The following is a 12,500-nucleotide window of genomic DNA, read 5'->3' on the forward strand; positions in this document are numbered from 1 at the left end:
GGGTAGTACCAGTACCCCCACCCGGCAGCCAGGGGTAGTACCCGTAACCCCCACCTGTACTCCTTGGTAGTACCCGTATACCCCCGCCCGGTACTCCGGGGCAGTACCCGTATGCCCCCGCCCGGTACTCCGGGGCAGTACCGGTACCCCCGCCCGGTACTCCGGGGAAGTACCCATATACCTCCACCCGGTACTCCGGGGCAGTACCCGCATACCCCCGCCCGGTACTCCGGGGCAGTACCGGTACCCCCGCCCGGTACTCCGGGGTACTACCCGTAACCCCCACCTGTACTCCTTGGTAGTACCCGTATACCCCCGCCCGGTACTCCGGGGCAGTACCCGCATACCCCCGCCTGGTACTCCGGGGCAGTACCCGCATACCCCCGCCCGGTACTCCGGGGCAGTACCGGTACCCCCGCCCGGTACTCCGGGGTACTACCCGTAACCCCCACCTGTACTCCTTGGTAGTACCCGTATACCCCCGCCCGGTACTCCGGGGCAGTACCCGCATACCCCCGCCCGGTACTCCGGGGAAGTACCCATATACCTCCACCCGGTACTCCGGGGCAGTACCCGCATACCCCCGCCCGGTACTCCGGGGCAGTACCGGTACCCCCGCCCGGTACTCCGGGGTACTACCCGTAACCCCCACCTGTACTCCTGTGTAGTACCCGTATACCCCCTCCCGGTACTCCGGGGCAGTACCCGCATAGCCCCGCCCGGTACTCCGGGGCAGCACCCGCATACCCCCGCCCGGTACTCCGGGGCAGCACCCCTATGCCCCCGCCCGGTACTCCGGGGCAGTACCCGTATGCCCCCGCCCGGTACTCCGGGGTACTACCCGTAACCCCCACCTGTACTCCTTCGTAGTACCCGTATACCCCCGCCCGGTACTCCTTGGTAGTACCCGTAACCCCCACCTGTACTCCTTGGTAGTACCCGTATACCCCCGCCCGGTACTCCGGGGCAGTACCCGTATGCCCCCGCCCGGTACTCCGGGGTACTACCCGTAACCCCCACCTGTACTCCTTGGTAGTACCCGCATACCCCCGCCCGGTACTCCGGGGCAGTCCCCGTATGCCCCCGCCCAGTACTCCGGGGTACTCCGGGGTACACCTGATGTCCCTACGGGCGCGCGGGTTTAGACCCACCCTTCCTACCCGACCCTCCTCCTTAGGCCCGGTCTCCCTAGGCGACGATCCGGGATAGAACCCGTTCCCCCACCAGTACTCTGGGCCCGTGGCGGAACCCTTTGTGACGCGCCAGAGTTCCGCCTGCTGTCCCTACGGGCGCGCGGTGTTAGATCCCGGCCCCCCATCCTGACCCTCCAGGGTAGGCCCGGTATCCCTACCTGATACTCCGGGGTAGGCCTGGCGTTGCTTCCCAGCGCTCTGGTGTCGTACCGGTACCCCCGCCCGGTACTCCGGGGCAGTACCCCTGCCCCCGCCCGGTACTCCGGGGTAGTACCCGTATACCCCCGCCCGGTACTCCGGGGCAGTACCCGTATGCCCCCGCCCGGTACTCCGGGGCAGTACCGGTACCCCCGCCCGGTACTCCGGGGCAGTACCCGTGAGCCCGCCCGGTACTCCGGGGTAGTACCCGTATACCCCCGCCCGGTACTCCGGGGCAGTACCCGTGTACCCCCGTCAGTACTCCGGGGCAGTACCGGTACCCCCGCCCGGTACGCCGGGGGAAAAACTGCTGTCCCTACGGGCGCGCGAGTTTAGACCCAGCCTTCGTACCCGACCCTCCGCCTTACGCCCGGTGTCCCCAGGCGACGTTCCGGGATAGAACCCGTTCCCCCACCAGTACTTTGGGCCCGTGGCGGAACCCTTTGTGATGCGCCGGAGTTCTACCTGCTGTCCCTACGGGCACGCGGCGATGGATCCCGGCCCCCCATCCTGACCCTCCAGGGTAGGCCCGGCCACCCTACCTGACCCTCTGGGGTCAGCCCGGTATCCCTACCCGACGCTCCGGGGTAGGCCTGACGCCCCTACCTCATCCTCCGGGGTAGTACCCGTACCCCTACCGGTGCTCCGGGATACCCCTGCTGTCCCTACAGGCGCTCCGGGGTAGTCCCGGCCACCCTACCTGACCCTCTGGGGTCAGCCCGGTGTCCCTACCCGACGCTCCGGGGTACGCCTGGCGCCCCTACCTCATGCTCCGGGGTAGTACCGGTACCCCTGCCGGTGCTCCGGGGTACACCTGCTGTCCCTGCAGGCGCTCCGGGGTAGGCCCGGCCACCCTACCTGACCCTCTGGGGTCAGCCCGGTATCCCTACCCGACGCTCCGGGGTAGGCCTGGCGCCCCTACCTCATGCTCCGGGGTAGTACCGGTACCCCTACCGGTGCTCCGGGGTACACCTGCGGTCCCTACAGGCGCTCCGGGGTAGGCCCGGCCACCCTACCTGACCCTCTGGGGTCAGCCCGGTGTCCCTACCCGACGCTCCGGGGTAGGCCTGGCGCCCCTTCCTCATCCTCCGGGGTAGTACCGGTACCCCTACCGGTGCTCCGGGGTACACCTGCGGTCCCTACAGGCGCTCCGGGGTAGGCCCGGCCACCCTACCTGACCCTCTGGGGTCAGCCCGGTATCCCTACCCGACGCTCCGGGGTAGGCCTGACGCCCCTACCTCATCCTCCGGGGTAGTGCCGGTACCCCTACCGGTGCTCCGGGATACACCTGCTGTCCCTACAGGCGCTCCGGGGTAGGCCCGGCCACCCTACCTGACCCTCTGGGGTCAGCCCGGTATCCCTACCCGACACTCCGGGGTAGGCCTGACGCCCCTACCTCATCCTCCGGGGTAGTACCCGTACCCCTACCGGTGCTCCGGGATACACCTGCTGTCCCTACAGGCGCTCCGGGGTACGCCTGGCGCCCCTACCTCATGCTCCGGGGTAGTACCGGTACCCCTGCCGGTGCTCCGGGGTACACCTGCTGTCCCTGCAGGCGCTCCGGGGTAGGCCCGGCCACCCTACCTGACCCTCTGGGGTCAGCCCGGTATCCCTACCCGACGCTCCGGGGTAGGCCTGGCGCCCCTACCTCATGCTCCGGGGTAGTACCGGTACCCCTACCGGTGCTCCGGGGTACACCTGCGGTCCCTACAGGCGCTCCGGGGTAGGCCCGGCCACCCTACCTGACCCTCTGGGGTCAGCCCGGTGTCCCTACCCGACGCTCCGGGGTAGGCCTGGCGCCCCTTCCTCATCCTCCGGGGTAGTACCGGTACCCCTACCGGTGCTCCGGGGTACACCTGCGGTCCCTACAGGCGCTCCGGGGTAGGCCCGGCCACCCTACCTGACCCTCTGGGGTCAGCCCGGTATCCCTACCCGACGCTCCGGGGTAGGCCTGACGCCCCTACCTCATCCTCCGGGGTAGTGCCGGTACCCCTACCGGTGCTCCGGGATACACCTGCTGTCCCTACAGGCGCTCCGGGGTAGGCCCGGCCACCCTACCTGACCCTCTGGGGTCAGCCCGGTATCCCTACCCGACACTCCGGGGTAGGCCTGACGCCCCTACCTCATCCTCCGGGGTAGTACCCGTACCCCTACCGGTGCTCCGGGATACACCTGCTGTCCCTACAGGCGCTCCGGGGTAGGCCCGGCCACCCTACCTGACCCTCTGGGGTCAGCCCGGTGTCCCTACCCGACGCTCCAGGGTAGGCCTGGCGCCCCTACCTCATCCTCCGGGGTAGTACCCGTACCCCTACCGGTGCTCCGGGGTACACCTGCTGTCCCTACAGGCGCTCCGGGGTAGGCCCGGCCACCCTACCTGACCCTCTGGGGTCAGCCCGGTGTCCCTACCCGACGCTCCGGGGTAGGCCTGGCGCCCCTACCTCATCCTCCGGGGTAGTGCCGGTACCCCTGCCGGTGCTCCGGGGTACACCTGCGGTCCGTACAGGCGCTCCGGGGTAGGCCCGGCCACCCTACCTGACCCTCCGGGGTCAGCCCGGTATCCCTACCCGACGCTCCGGGGTAGGCCTGGCGCCCCTACCTCATCCTCTGGGGTAGTGCCGGTACCCCTGCCGGTGCTCCGGGGTACACCTGCGGTCCCTACAGGCGCTCCGGGGTAGGCCCGGCCACCCTACCTGACCCTCCGGGGTCAGCCCGGTGTCCCTACCCGACGCTCCGGGGTAGGCCTGGCGCCCCTACCTCATCCTCCGGGGTAGTGCCGGTACCCCTACCGGTGCTCCGGGGTACACCTGCGGTCCCTACAGGCGCTCCGGGGTAGGCCCGGCCACCCTACCTGACCCTCTGGGGTCAGCCCGGTATCCCTACCCGACGCTCCGGGGTAGGCCTGGCGCCCCTACCTCATCCTCCGGGGTAGTACCGGTACCCCTGCCGGTGCTCCGGGGTACACCTGCGGTCCCTACAGGCGCTCCGGGGTAGGCCCGGCCACCCTACCTGACCCTCTGGGGTCAGCCCGGTATCCCTACCCGACGCTCCGGGGTAGGCCTGGCGCCCCTACCTCATCCTCCGGGGTAGTACCCGTACCCCTACCGGTGCTCCGGGGTACACCTGCTGTCCCTACAGGCGCTCCGGGGTAGGCCCGGCCACCCTACCTGACCCTCTGGGGTCAGCCCGGTGTCCCTACCCGACGCTCCGGGGTAGGCCTGGCGCCCCTACCTCATCCTCCGGGGTAGTGCCGGTACCCCTGCCGGTGCTCCGGGGTACACCTGCGGTCCGTACAGGCGCTCCGGGGTAGGCCCGGCCACCCTACCTGACCCTCCGGGGTCAGCCCGGTATCCCTACCCGACGCTCCGGGGTAGGCCTGGCGCCCCTACCTCATCCTCTGGGGTAGTGCCGGTACCCCTGCCGGTGCTCCGGGGTACACCTGCGGTCCCTACAGGCGCTCCGGGGTAGGCCCGGCCACCCTACCTGACCCTCCGGGGTCAGCCCGGTGTCCCTACCCGACGCTCCGGGGTAGGCCTGGCGCCCCTACCTCATCCTCCGGGGTAGTGCCGGTACCCCTACCGGTGCTCCGGGGTACACCTGCGGTCCCTACAGGCGCTCCGGGGTAGGCCCGGCCACCCTACCTGACCCTCTGGGGTCAGCCCGGTATCCCTACCCGACGCTCCGGGGTAGGCCTGGCGCCCCTACCTCATCCTCCGGGGTAGTACCGGTACCCCTGCCGGTGCTCCGGGGTACACCTGCGGTCCCTACAGGCGCTCCGGGGTAGGCCCGGCCACCCTACCTGACCCTCTGGGGTCAGCCCGGTATCCCTACCCGACGCTCCGGGGTAGGCCTGGCGCCCCTACCTCATCCTCCGGGGTAGTACCGGTACCCCTGCCGGTGCTCCGGGGTACACCTGCGGTCCCTACAGGCGCTCCGGGGTAGGCCCGGCCACCCTACCTGACCCTCTGGGGTCAGCCCGGTATCCCTACCCGACGCTCCGGGGTAGGCCTGGCGCCCCTACCTCATCCTCCGGGGTAGTGCCGGTACCCCTACCGGTGCTCCGGGGTACACCTGCGGTCCCTACAGGCGCTCCGGGGTAGGCCCGGCCACCCTACCTGACCCTCTGGGGTCAGCCCGGTGTCCCTACCCGACGCTCCGGGGTAGGCCTGGCGCCCCTACCTCATCCTCCGGGGTAGTGCCGGTACCCCTACCGGTGCTCCGGGGTACACCTGCGGTCCCTACAGGCGCTCCGGGGTAGGCCCGGCCACCCTACCTGACCCTCTGGGGTCAGCCCGGTATCCCTACCCGACGCTCCGGGGTAGGCCTGGCGCCCCTACCTCATCCTCCGGGGTAGTGCCGGTACCCCTACCGGTGCTCCGGGGTACACCTGCGGTCCCTACAGGCGCTCCGGGGTAGGCCCGGCCACCCTACCTGACTCTCTGGGGTCAGCCCGGTATCCCTACCCGACGCTCCGGGGTAGGCCTGGCGCCCCTACCTCATGCTCCGGGGTAGTGCCGGTACCCCTACCGGTGCTCCGGGGTACACCTGCGGTCCCTACAGGCGCTCCGGGGTAGGCCCGGCCACCCTACCTGACCCTCTGGGGGTCAGCCCGGTATCCCTACCTGATGCTCCGGGGTAGTCCTGGCCTCCTTACCTGTGTCTCCGGGTAAACCTGGCCACGCTGCAGGGTCGGCCTGCATTCCCTGGCCGCGCTACGGGCCGGTCCTGGTTAGTGTATTAAGACCGCTCCGCGATTCCACTTTCTTAAAATTTATTGTGTCTGACAGCTTGTCTTTTACCGCGCACGCAGGCAGGCAGGCAGGCAGGCACGCGTCAAAAACGTGAGAGCAAAGCGTTACCCGCAGTCGGTGTACTTTATCGGTAACGACTTCTTCGGGAAGAGGCGCCGACGCTGCTCTCTCGTCTCTGTACGAGTCGGTGGCCGTCGGGGTACCGCGTGGCACCGTTGGCGTGGGATCCGCTCCTAAACGAATACAGAAGAATCGATACGCTATGAATCGTCATCGATTGAAGTTATTAACAGTTGACGAGCGATGCTGGATTGTATCGTTTATGGAGCGTCACCTACCGACTGATTTAGCGCTACGCGGTAATACGCTTTCTGGCAGTTCCTTAAATAACAAAACTCATTCGTTCACGCACGCTAGGTGTGCATCCCTTCGTTAATAGCCGGAGAAGGAATACGTACGTACGTACCTACCAGCGGATCGTCACGGATTGAATATGACTCGATTAGTAGTCACCAGTATTATAAATTACCGACTCCTAAAGTTTGATTGCGGCACTCCTTTAGGACCTTGCGACGCTCTTGGTTAACGTTAGCGTTCTCCGGCCCCTGCGTTATCGCGCATTAACTGTTCATTGGCCTCCGAGGGACGGCGGTCTCGCAGGCCTCTGAAGAAAGCCAGTCGGCTGCCTGACAAGCGGTCCCTGTGGCCGAGGCCGACTTAGCCGAGCATCCTTGGAGACGACGAGCTCGCGTGGCCGCCGTGCCGGCTGACCGGCCCGCCCCGGGGCCGTTTCCCCCCCGCTCCCCGTCGCCGAAGGAGCGCGCCCCCCGCCACCGCCTAAGGCCGCTGGGACCTTCCTCACCGCTCGAACGCATCCCGCCGGCGACGGAGCCGCTGATGCCCCTCTGTCGGAAGCGCGGCGCGCCTCTCCGGCAGCCCTGGCTGGGGCCCTGGAGCCCCAGGTCTCTGCCCAGGCCGAGGCACGCGGCTGCTGCTTTGCCAGGGACGGGTCCGACCGGGAGCCGAGCGCATCGCCCGTAGGCAGGCACGGGCGCAGGCCGGACGTCGAAGCGGCCGACCACCCGGGCTGTAACAGAGAAAGCGGCGTTAGCGACACCGTTACAAATCTTTCTCATTTCCACCTGCGTGCGCGCCCGCACCCCGCCAAAACAGGCCCCCGGCCCGAACGCCCACCGCCTGCTGCTGCAGCCGCTCACCCGCCCTTAGACACACGCACGCGCACGCACGCACTGCCCCCCCCCATTCGAGTCCCCGCCCCAAACACCTCCCGCCCGCCACCGCACCCACTCGCACGGGGCTACACACGTGCGCACCCCCCCCCCCGCAACCGGCCCCCCCCAGCCCAAACCCTCCACCCGCTGCCCCGCTCACAGTCGTGCGCTCAAAACGCACACGCGCGCAGCCCCCCCCCCCCCCGCCCGAAACAGGGCCCCGGGCCGACACCCCCCACCCCCGTCACCCCGGGCCCGCCGCTGCACGCACACACACACCGCCCCCCCGCCCTCCCGCCACGCAGTTCGCGCCGAGCCTGGCTGCCCCTGCTCCCCCCTTCCGCCACCAGGCTTGCCGCCCCCGGTGGTGGAAGGCGGGAGACTTTAGGACCCTGCGGCGTCCCTGCCGGCTCCGTGCCCGGGCGGGAGAGGGGAGCCCCCCCGGTGCCCTGCCGTCTCTAAACCCCAGCTGCCGAGTCCCTATCCTGCCGCACCCGTGGCCCCGCTCCCGCCTTTCTTTCTCAGCCAGCCACGCACTCGCCCTGCTCCACTCCCGCCCGCCCCCGCCGCGGGGGGAAAACTAAACGACCGGGGGGGTGGGACGGGGACGGGGACGGGGGAGAGAAGTAAAAAAAATAAAACTCCAACCGATCCAAACAGAAGCCTTCTCCGAAAAGACACACCGTCCCCCCTCGCCAGCCTGCCTCTGCGCCAGGCTCCCCGCCTGCTCGCCAGCCGCTCTCGCCCTGCTCCACTCCTGCCCGCCCCCGCCGCGGGGGGAAAACTAAACGACCGGGGGGGGGGGGGACGGGGACGGGGACGGGGACGGGGGAGAGAAGTAAAAAAAATAAAACTCCAACCGATCCAAACAGAAGCCTTCTCCGAAAAGACACACCGTCCCCCCTCGCCAGCCTGCCTCTGCGCCAGGCTCCCCGCCTGCTCGCCAGCCGCTCTCGCCCTGCTCCATTCCTGCCCGCCCCCGCCGCGGGGGGAAAACTAAACGACCGGGGGGGGGGGGACGGGGACGGGGACGGGGACGGGGGAGAGAAGTAAAAAAAATAAAACTCCAACCGATCCAAACAGAAGCCTTCTCCGAAAAGACACACCGTCCCCCCTCGCCAGCCTGCCTCTGCGCCAGGCTCCCCGCCTGCTCGCCAGCCGCTCTCGCCCTGCTCCACTCCTGCCCGCCCCCGCCGCGGGGGGAAAACTAAACGACCGGGGGGGGGGGGACGGGGACGGGGACGGGGACGGGGACGGGGACGGGGACGGGGGAGAGAAGTAAAAAAAATAAAACTCCAACCGATCCAAACAGAAGCCTTCTCCGAAAAGACACACCGTCCCCCCTCGCCAGCCTACCTCTGCGCCAGGCTCCCCGCCTGCTCGCCAGCCGCTCTCGCCCCCCCTCTTTTCTAGCCTCCTTTCCCCGCCGCTGCTGCCGCCGCGACTGAGCAGCAGACCGTTGCCGTGGCGGGAAACACCACAGTTTCCGGGGGCCCCGTTGCCGGGCTGCAGACCACCCCACCCAGCCACCCGCCCCCCAACCCCCCGTCTCCAGGGCGCCGGAAAGTCTGTGATCGGGTGGGGCCGGGGGAGGGGGGGGGGGGGGGGCTGCACCTACTGGCCTGCAGGTCCGGGACTGCAGCGCGGGGAGGGAGGGGGAGCACACCCGTGCAGGGGTGCGTGTAGCTGTGTGTGCCTGCGTCGCGTTCTGTGTGTGTGTGTGTGTGTGTGTGTGTGTGCGCGCGCCTCTGAGCGCGCGTGTGTCACCGGGGGGGGGGGGGGTGGCAGTGCCTGCAGGATCGCAGATATGTATTTTAAAGTATTTATTTTATTAAAAAAAGGAAAACGTCAAAAAAACACCAAAAAAAACCAGGCGGGGGGGGGGGAGAAAAATTAAAAACAACCCCCCAAAAAAAGCCCAAGACCGCAAAAACCAAAACCAAAAGTCGGCGAGCACCCAGCAGCGCCGGGACCCGAACCTGAACCTGGCAAGGGGCTACCAGTCCTGAAGGCACCCAGTGAACAGCGAACTCGCGCCGGGGAGCCGGGCAGTTTGTGCCGGGGGCTGCCACCTCTGCCCGGACCCCGCCGACAGAATATGGTTGGGGGGGGGGGGGGGCAGCAGCGGAGCAGAGGGGCTGGCTGGTGTGGTGAAGCTGGCAAGTGCCTGGCAGCCACCGGCTCGGAATAGGTGCGTGCACGTGCATGAGAACGACGAGGGTGGGGGGGGGGTGTGTGTGTGTCAGGAAACAAAAATTATTTTGAAAACTGGTTGTCGTTAATATTGTATTAATATTTCCCGCCGGAATCAATAAAGGTGAAATAACTCTTGCATCAGACAGTACGTTTAAACGTGCTCCCTTGGTGTAGAAGTGGTTCAAACTCGGGAAGGGGAGGGGGAAAGAAATGCCGTCCGGGAGAACCGGGAGAGGGTGGCCCTTTTAATCAGATTTGCTAAAATCTCAAAAGAAAGAAAAAAAAAAAAAAAAACGAAAAAAACGAACCAAAAACAGGCGCACCTGCCCCCCCCGCCCCCCCCCGCCCAAGGGGCACCGAACGGCTGCCAGGTCTACCCGGCTCCGCGGGCGGCCGCCAGGTCTACCCGGCTCCGGAGGCCGGCGCGGCCGCCGGCGGCGCCCGGAGGACGCGGGGTGTCGCTGCCGCAGCGGCCGGTGAAAAGGGCCGCCAGGTCTACCCGGCTCCGCGGGCGGCCGCCAGGTCTACCCGCCTCCGGAGGCCGGCGCGGCCGCCGGCGGCGCCCGGAGGACGCGGGGTGTCGCTGCCGCAGCGGCCGGTGAAAAGGGCCGCCAGGTCTACCCGGCTCCGCGGGCGGCCGCCAGGTCTACCCGGCTCCGGAGGCCGGCGCGGCCGCCGGCGGCGCCCGGAGGACGCGGGGTGTCGCTGCCGCAGCGGCCGGTGAAAAGGGCTGCCAGGTCTACCCGGCTCCGCGGGCGGCCGCCAGGTCTACCCGGCTCCGGAGGCCGGCGCGGCCGCCGGCGGCGCCCGGAGGACGCGGGGTGTCGCTGCCGCAGCGGCCGGTGAAAAGAGCCGCCAGGTCTACCCGGCTCCGCGGGCGGCCGCCAGGTCTACCCGGCTCCGGAGGCCGGCGCGGCCGCCGGCGGCGCCCGGAGGACGCGGGGTGTCGCTGCCGCAGCGGCCGGTGAAAAGGGCCGCCAGGTCTACCCGGCTCCGCGGGCGGCCGCCAGGTCTACCCGGCTCCGGAGGCCGGCGCGGCCGCCGGCGGCGCCCGGAGGACGCGGGGTGTCGCTGCCGCAGCGGCCGGTGAAAAGAGCCGCCAGGTCTACCCGGCTCCGGCGGGACTTAGCCGCATTTCGGGGGCGGGGAGGTAGACCTGATAGCCCCGCCACTTTCTCGGAGCTGGCCAAGGGGTCGCTGTTTTTCGCTGCCTCCAGTTACGTCATCGTAAAAGTCGGTGTCATTGGCGGGTCTCCCCGGTGGGCAGGGACGGCACTCTTGGAGCCGGCCGGGGGCGGGGACGTGATCTCCCGTACTATAGGAGGTAGTGGTGACTCGTGCACGGAGCAGCGCTAGTGAGCGGCTGCAAGGCTTACGGCTCAGCCGGCGAAGTGGAGCGCTGGGCGGCCGTTGTGGTGGTGGTTTTGCCTGGTGGTTCGGCTCGTTTTCTGTCTGTTCGGCCGGTTGGTCTCTCCCGGTGTTTTCCAAGTAAGCCAGCCGGGCGCCTGCGAGGGTCTGGCAGGCTGGCGGTGGCTGTTGACCCGAGTGGTGCGAGAGGTGCAAAGGTGGATTCCGCAGGGCATAGCCCGGTGGCCGGCGGCGGCCACCGGCACTCGAACGCTGGAAGACCGGGTGGAGCCGAGCCTGCCTCGGCTTTCCCCCGGCCCCGGAGGGCCCGATGATGGCAAAGGTGGAGCGCTGGTATATGCGAGGGCAGCTGCCCGTGAGCATCCAGCCCGCCGCGGCTGCCGCCGCCTCCTGAGGGCCTGGTGATGGGCGGGCGAGGTGGCGGCACCTCGTCCTTTGACTCTGGCCTTAAGCTGGAGCGGGCAGAGCGGCAGCCGGTCCCGGTGGCTGGCAGCCGGATGCAGACGGCTGGGGGTTCTCGTGCGTGCCGCAGCTTCCCCCCAGCCCCCGAGGGCCCGATGATGGCACAGGTGAGAGGCCGCAGCGCCTCGTCCTGTTTTTGCCGGCATGAGCCACGCGTGGGCGGCCTGTGGTGTCCGGCCTGCCCCGGCTTGCCTGGTTGCAGGAGGGCTCGGTGGAAAGGTCTGCAGCGCTGTACCGGGTTAGAGGTGGCGGCACCTCATCGCGTTTTCTCCGGCCTTAAGCTGGAGCCCATGCACGAATTGGGCAGAGTGCAAGCGGCAGCCGGTCCCGGTGGCTGGCAGCCGGATGCAGACGGCTGGGGGTTCTCGTGCGTGCCGCAGCTTCCCCCCAGCCCCCGAGGGCCCGATGATGGCACAGGTGAGAGGCCGCAGCGCCTCGTCCTGTTTCTGCCGGCATGAGCCACGCGTGGGCGGCCTGTGGTGTCCGGCCTGCCCCGGCTTGCCTGGTTGCAGGAGGGCTCGGTGGAAAGGTCTGCAGCGCTGTACCGGGTTAGAGGTGGCGGCACCTCATCGCGTTTTCTCCGGCCTTAAGCTGGAGCCCATGCACGAATTGGGCAGAGTGCAAGCGGCAGCCGGTCCCGGTGGCTGGCAGCCGGATGCAGACGGCTGGGGGTTCTCGTGCGTGCCGCAGCTTCCCCCAGCCCCCGAGGGCCCGATGATGGCACAGGTGAGAGGCCGCAGCGCCTCGTCCTGTTTCTGCCGGCATGAGCCACGCGTGGGCGGCCTGTGGTGTCCGGCCTGCCCCGGCTTGCCTGGTTGCAGGAGGGCTCGGTGGAAAGGTCTGCAGCGCTGTACCGGGTTAGAGGTGGCGGCACCTCATCGCGTTTTCTCCGGCCTTAAGCTGGAGCCCGCGAAGCGGGAAGAAAAGTGCGGCTGTACCTGGTGGCTGGCAAGTCGAACGCAGGCGGCTGGGGTTGTCTCGCTTCTGTGGCATTCCCCCAGGCCCCGAACACCCGTGCGCGGCATGGGTCCAGGTGCCTTTTTTTTCCCCGACGGCAAGCGGTTGCCTGTGGGGCGGGCAAAGACCGGCAGCCGGTGGCGGTT

Source organism: Buteo buteo, unplaced genomic scaffold, assembly GCF_964188355.1.
Source record: "Buteo buteo unplaced genomic scaffold, bButBut1.hap1.1 HAP1_SCAFFOLD_37, whole genome shotgun sequence".
In the NCBI taxonomy this organism is placed as follows: Eukaryota; Metazoa; Chordata; class Aves; order Accipitriformes; family Accipitridae; genus Buteo; species Buteo buteo.